The 7,557-nt window shown below is 41.8% G+C and overlaps 1 pseudogene; it reads left to right on the top strand.

Moving 5' to 3' along the window:
• Positions 1 to 6,471, top strand: part of LOC103735620 — an 11,241-nt pseudogene extending 4,770 nt beyond the window's left edge.
• The last annotated feature ends 1,086 nt before the right edge of the window (positions 6,472 to 7,557 follow it).

Raw genomic sequence — 7,557 nt, 5'->3', positions numbered from 1 at the left:
AGCTTGTATCTAATCCTTAAAAGATTTTAGGGTTACCTCTTCAGAGGGGGGAATGTTAGAGTAGCCAAAAGCCCCATAAAAAAAATAAATCAAAGAAGAAGAAAGAATACATGAAGTTATCAGAAAAAAGTGATGGGGAGATATGGGAGGTGTTGGAGGGGAGGGAGTAGGCATGGATTTAATCAAAACACCTTATATGCATGTATGAAATTCTCAATAAATTATTTTAAAAAATAAATGAAAGTACCAAAAAAAAAGAAAGAAATTTCCCATCTATTTCTCACGAGAAGCTCCAAGCATGTAAAAAAGTAGAGAACCTAGTATGAGGAACCACTGGACTTCAGCGGTGTCCACACATGGCAGCCTTATCTCATCTAACTTCTACTGCCCAACTCTCACGCCTGCCTTTCATTATTATGTAGGAAGCCCAGGCATAATATTGTTTCATCCACAAATACTTCAGTATCTTTAAGAGATAAAAACTATTATATTTCTAAACATAACCATGATGCCATCATCACATTTTAAGCGTTTTAAGCCATTAACTCCTTAATATCTTGACATAACTAGTTCAGTTTCTCTGGCTCATAGATTTTTTTAAAAAACTTCAATTGTTTCAATAAGTATCCAAAAAGAATTCATATAGCTAATGCTTCCATTTGTAATTTCTTTTTTTCTTCTGCAAAACAATTACCATTTCTAGTTTATTCAGCATTGTTAACGTCACCATCATGTGAAAAACATTAAAATAGACACATTTAAGGAAGGATCAGAAAGGAGAAGTTGAGATACTAAAACAATTAAAATCAAAGATGTGGTGCCCTGCCTTTAATTCCAGCAGAGGCAGATGGATCTCTGTGAATTTGAGGGCAGCCTGGTCTCGATAGTGAGTTCTAGACCAGCCAAGTCTACAAGAGTAAGACCCTGTCTCAAATAAAAACAAACCAACCAAACAAAAAAAAACCCTCTATTTTAACTGCTTATTCTCCCAGTAAAAAGGGCAAGAAATTCTTTTTTTTTTTTTTTTTTTTTTTTTTTTTTTTTTTTAATAAGGGTCTTAGCCCCAGCTGTCCTGGAACTCACTATGTAGACCAGACTGACCTTGAACTTACAGATCCGCTGCCTCTGCCTCCCTGTGTGAGATTAAAGGCGTGCGCCACCACACCTGGCAGGAAATTCTTTATGCTTTCTCTTTTTCCCAGTTCCGACTAACCAAAATTTCTTTGGACTCCAATAGGTATGTTGGAAAGCAATAGGACAAGGAATAGACTAGTTTTTCCAATAAGAACATTCTACCCGCTGTAGGACAGGCAGATTTACAGGCAAAGCGGAATTCATTTACACCGTGGGGCAAGATGGAATTTCTCTTCCTTGCAAGTGCTTAATTAATGTCAGCTATCCATGACTTTAAAAAGTGATGCAACAAACCCACTCATATGAAAAGTACCAAATGAAAGCACATTAATACACTGGACAGCATCTCCATCTTATTAGAAGACCAACAAGACAACACCTTATTCCAAAGAAATAAAATTTTGCTATAATTCTACACTGTCCCTAAGAAGGGTTGGAATTAGGCATTTGCTTCTAAGCAACAAGTAGTTATTTTACCAATATAAGGTCAGGTTTCTTAGACATGGAATTAAACTATTTCTAGAATGCACAAAGCTAGGATGTCAGAGTGCATTAAACTCCCCAAAGTTTCAAGTTTCCTCAAAGCAGCCAACTGAAAGGCTATGTTCTCATTCTCCCAACCTGGATACAGCTCACCAACAAAATCTGTAGTCTTGACCAAAGGCCCTAACAGGATAAACGTGAAAATTCAACCAAGTCTCACTCTTTTTCTTTTTTCTTTCCCTCCCTCCCTTCCTCTCTTCGTTTCTGACCAGATTTTACTATGTAGCTAAGGCTGGCCTTAAACTCAAACTCAAACTACCCTCCTGCTTCTTCCTCCCAAGGATCAGGGTTACAGGTGTATATGTCACCATGTATGGCACTGATTTCTTTAAAAATAAGAAAGAATTTTCCGTTGAAAGTTGACTGAACCAGCCTGGATCTATGTTGCTCTCCTTTTCTTTCCTTGTCTGATTCACTTACCACGATCACTGTTAACCAAGTAAAGGGCAAATGCCCTCTGCAATCAGCTGCCCCCGTCTAAAGGAAAAGGAGCTGGTACAGAGGTCTGAGCTCTATGTGGAGCTTGTGCTCCACTTTGTCCCTGGACTCCTGGACTGGCAGGAAGTGGGGAAGTCTCAAGATGTAGAGGCAGAGAGAGGGAAGAGAATCCTAAAATTATAAGCTATTTATTCTAACTCAAAGTCAAACTAGGAGGTTCTATAGGAAATAACTGTTTCTCAAGCATATTCTTCAGCTTCGGCCATGCTAGGAGAATGGAATGCAAAACTCCATTAGAATCTCCAATATCATATCCCTGTGGTCTGAGATAGTGTGGATTCTGGAGCCCAGGACAGAACAGACAGGATAGGTACAAAAATGCTCATTTAAATAAAAGAATAAAGGTCATCTTTGTCTGTTTGGTTTTGGTGGCTGCCTCGGATGGAACGACAGTCATTGAGGGCCATACTATCCTTTCTGGATGTATTATTTTTGGGTTCTGTATTTCCCAGCCATGTTCCCCCTCACAACATACCTCAGAAATAGCCTTAGGAAAGATATCCCGATGATGACTGCTAGGCCGACAAGGAACGCAATGCTCACAGCTATAAAAGAAGAAAAACATTATCCCCAAATGCCATCATAAGCATCAAAGCTGCGAGGTCATTGCATTTACCATTAATTAAAAAAATTAAAACAAATGTGGGACATATTGCTATGTTAAACTCCCTACAAACAAGAACATATCACGTGGGAAATATTATTTTTTAATCACACATCATAAAATGTCCAATATTCCTGTCACTCTTTAGGCTGGGGATGTAGGTCAGTGGTGGAGTGCTGACCTTGCATTTGTGAGACCCTGGGTTCCAACCTTAGTAAAATACAAATGCTATCACTCTGTTTCATCTACTACTAACTCCCTCTGGTTTTGCTAACATATTTTAAATCCTGAACATCATATCACATCCCTATGTACTTCTGTATGTATCTACAATGCATAAGGCCATTTTAGAAGTCGAAGTGACCTCATGTCTCTCTTGACATAACACAATGGGGAGAATGCATTACTTGGGTAATCTCTACCTGCAAATGGAAAACCTCTATTTAATCATGAGAAAACATCAAGAAAACCAAATTGTACTTCTGTATGTATCTACAATGCATAAGGCCATTTTAGAAGTCGAAGTGACCTCATGTCTCTCTTGACATAACACAATGGGGAGAATGCATTACTTGGGTAATCTCTACCCGCAAATGGAAAACCTCTATTTAATCATGAGAAAACATCAAGAAAACCAAATTCAGCAAGAGTCTACAAAATTGCTAAGTGTCTTTAAACCTATTAAGGCCATAAAAGCCAAGGAAAGGTTGAAGAACTATCCCTGACTGAAGGAGACAAAGAAGTTTTGACAACTAATTGCAATGTGGGATCCTAGATTCAATCCTGGACCAGAAAAAGAACATTAAGGGCAAGTGGGATGACTCTGTGGGTAAAGGCCCAAGTCTGACAGCCTGAGTTCAATACCTAGAATCCACGTTAGAAGGAAAGAAGTGGCTTCTGTAAATTGTCCTTTGACTTCCACATGTGGGCCCTGGCATAAAAGTGCCCCCCAACATACAATAAATAAATGTACAAAAAGACATTTAAAAGGACAATTTAAGAGATTTAAATGCCTATAGAACATGAATGTTAAGTTCCTTGCCCCAATAATAACATATACTGTAATTATCATATGATTAAACAATTTAAAGGCATAAGCAAAGCTAGAGAAAGGGCATTCAGGAACTCTTTGTAGCATTTCTGTAAACCTAAAACTATTTCACAAACCCAATGTCATACAAAATTAACAATAATTCCTTCACTTTAAAAAGGTATTTTCTGTAGCTAACCATAAGAATGGATGTGTTGAGCTGGTAAAAGCCTGACTCTCCAGTGTCAGAGAAAACTTGCAGGAGTCAGTTCTCTGCTCCCACGTTGTGGGTTCTGAGGACTGAACTCAGGTCATCAAGGTTGTGGAAGCGCATCCACCTGACGAGACAATTTACTGGTCCCTCAGCTGACAATTTTAAATTGCTTTGGTCAATATCCAAAGGCAACTGAAGTACCACTTTTGTTTTTAGGTCCTTTTTATTTTCATCATAACCCTACAGTTTTTTAATTTTTTACATATTTGTTATTTTTTCATCAGTAACATTCATTACTCTTTTAAAACTTTGGGGAAGGGGGCTGGAAAGTAGCCTCAACAGTTAAGAGCACTGTGTTTGCAGAGGACCCAGGTTCAGTTCCAGGTACCCATCAACCATATATAACTCAGTTCCAGGGAATCTGACAGCTATATTATCTGGTGAGGGGCTTGAGGTGACAGATTTTCTTCAATTAAATTGTTAGAGAATGAAGGATGCTCCTTAACATATGGGAGCCTCTGGGCTGATTGTCAGTGTAAGATTCATAGGAAACACTATACTCTAAACCCCAAAACAGAAAGTTAATTGCCCTATTTCTAGTTTCTTTCCACAATTTTAATTTTGAAAAACATTTTATCATTTTTATTTTATGTGTATGAGTGTATTGCCTGCATGTAAGTGCACCATGTGGGTGCAATGCTTGTAGAGGCCAGAAGAGTGTTGTATCCCCTGAAGCTGGAGTTACAGACTGATGTTAGCTGCCTGTGGGTGCTGGGAATCAAACCCAGGTCCTCTGGGAGAACGGTAAGTATTCTTAACCACTGAGCCATCTCTCCAGCCCCTGATTTTAATTTTTTTAAAAACTTTATACTTTATGGGTTAGAGAGATGGCTCAGTGGCTAAGAGCAGTGGTTGTTCTTGCAGAGAATCCTGGCACGATTCCTACCACCCACACAATGGCTAACAACCATCCACAGCTCCAGTTCTAGGGGAATCCGATGCTCTCTTCTGACTGGTGCACTTACATATATGCAAAGAATACACTCATACACATAAAATAAGATTTAAAAATTATACTTTGTAAGTCAGAGCTCCGCCAGGTCCCAGGCAGGCTGGCAAGGCAAAGGTGGCCAGGCCGTGTTTGATCTAGACTCAGGGACAAAGGAAAGCAGCAAGGCTGAGGGCAGGTCTGAGTTTAGTCCTGCGGACGTGTGCCCCTTGTCCAGTGGAGGGCTGCTGGCTTGGAGCCAACGAGGAGGTGGAGCTGACAGACAGCCGTGTGAACCGGGCCCTGAGTGCACTAGGCAAAGGGGGCTAAGGTGTTCCAGGTGCAAAAAGTGCGTGGCACCAACTTGGGCAGAATATATGCCATGAAAGTCCTGAGGAAGCCAAGACTGTGTGCAATGCCAAGGACACAGCTAACACCTGGCTGAGTGGAACATTCTAGAATCTGTTAAGCATCCCTTCCCTGTAGAACCGGCCCACACTTTCCCAGAAGGTGTCAAATTCTACCTCATCCTGGAGTGCCTCGGTGGTGGTGAACTCTTCACACATCTGGAGCAAGAAGGCGTCTTCTTGGAAGACACAGTCTGCTTCTACCTGAGTGAGATCACATTGGCCCTGGGCCATTTCCATTCCAAAGACATCATCCACAGAGACCTAAGCCAGAGAGCATCAGGCTCAACAGCCAGGGCCATATCAAACTGACAGACTCTGGACTCTGCAAAGAGTCCATCCATGAAGGCGCTGTCACTCACACCTATGGCACTATTGAGTACATGGCCCCTGAAACTGTGATGTGCCGTGGCCACAACTGGACAATGGACTGGGGAGCCTGGGGCCCTCATGTAGAACATGCTCACTGGATTGCAGGCCTTCACCACAGAAAATGCATAAGGTCATCAAAGGTAAGCTGGTGCTAACCCCCTACCTCACCCCAGATGCCCCGGAACTTGCCAAAGTTTCTGAAGAAGAATCCTATTCAGGGGATTAGGAGTGGCCCAAGAAATGTCAATGAGGTACAGAGGTACCTCTTTTTTTGGCACATCAGTTGGGATGACCTCCTGGCCTGCCAAGTGGACCCTTCCTTCAAGCCAAGCCTGTCAGAAGACTGAGCCAATTGGACACTCACATCACTTTGCAGATGCCAGTGGACAATCCAGACGATACAGGCCTCAGTGAGAGTACCAACCAAGACTTCCTGAATCAAGGAGGGCTTTTTGATGCCTCAACAGCAGTCCCTGCACCCCTACCAGCCCCCTCAAGTTCTCTCCCTCTGTGGGATTCTGTCCCAGCCCTGGCCCACCAGAGCCCATGGAGCCCCCTCTACCTCCACGTCAGCCACCACTGTCTCCACCACTACCCACCAGCACTGCCTTGCTCCCCACTGGTCCCCCCTCAGGGACCAAGAAATCCAAGAAGGGCCATTCCTGCCAGGAGGATGTGTAGGGAGGAGGGCAGTACCCAGGGTCCTCTCCCTGCAGGCTGGGAGAACCCCCTCTGCAGGGGAATGAGTGTGTCATTGGGGGTGGCTGAGTCCCTGAATGACGTGCATGGAGGGCTGCAGACTGCAACTACTGGCAGGGGTCCCAGTACCCACCCCACTGGGAGGGGCTCAGCTTTCAGCTTGTACCCTGTAAAATTAAAGGACTGAACTACGGCAAAAAATTTAGACTTTGTAATTAAGCCTAGCCATATAAAAATATGCTGATATATCATGTATCTTTTTAATATCATGTGATTTTCTTAGAACATAACTATGACACAATAAAAACATTAAACTGGGACTAGGGGTATAGATTGGTGTTAGAGCACATGTTTAACATGTGTGATGCCTTGAGTTTAATCCCTAGTTCACGCACATGCACACGCACAAATACAAATGTACCATAAATAAATGGTAGCGATAATATATAATCCATAGTTTAAATTATTAAACATGCCATGGACTGTCTCTCATAAAAATACTAAGACTGAAATCTTTGAAAATGCAAATTTAAGAACCAACAAAGCACATATACATACACAGGCTGCTGTCACCTGGGTTCTCATTAACAACTAGGTCACAGGTAATTTCACTGACTCCACTGGAGGTATGATGTCCCAGAAGAGAATAGTTTCCAAATTCTCCAAAGTTGTATTCCAGCCTGCAAAGATTGGGTAAAATTAAGACAAATGATTACATTAGGAAATAAGGAGCTAGATTTTGCTAATATTATCAATGTGGAATGATATGTTTTCCTACATAGAGATCAGGGGGACTAAGAGATGAGATATAAAACCATGTATTTAAAAAATGCAGATTTTGGGGGCTAGACAGATGGCTCAGTGGTTAAGAACACTGGCTATTCTTCCAGAGGACCTGGGTTTGACACCTCGAGTCCCAGTATCCACATGGTGGCTAACAACCATCCATAACTCCAGTTCCAGGGGATCCAGCACCCTCTTCTGGCCTCCGTGGGCATTGCATGACACAGGTGCACTTACATACATGCAGGCAATATACTCATAAACATAAAATAACCTTAAGAGTAA

Source organism: Nannospalax galili, unplaced genomic scaffold (genome assembly GCF_000622305.1).
Source record: "Nannospalax galili isolate Female #2095 unplaced genomic scaffold, S.galili_v1.0 scaffold2750, whole genome shotgun sequence".
In the NCBI taxonomy this organism is placed as follows: Eukaryota; Metazoa; Chordata; class Mammalia; order Rodentia; family Spalacidae; genus Nannospalax; species Nannospalax galili.
Note: the sequence above shows the minus strand (reverse complement) of the source record. Positions and strands in the feature narration are given on the sequence as shown.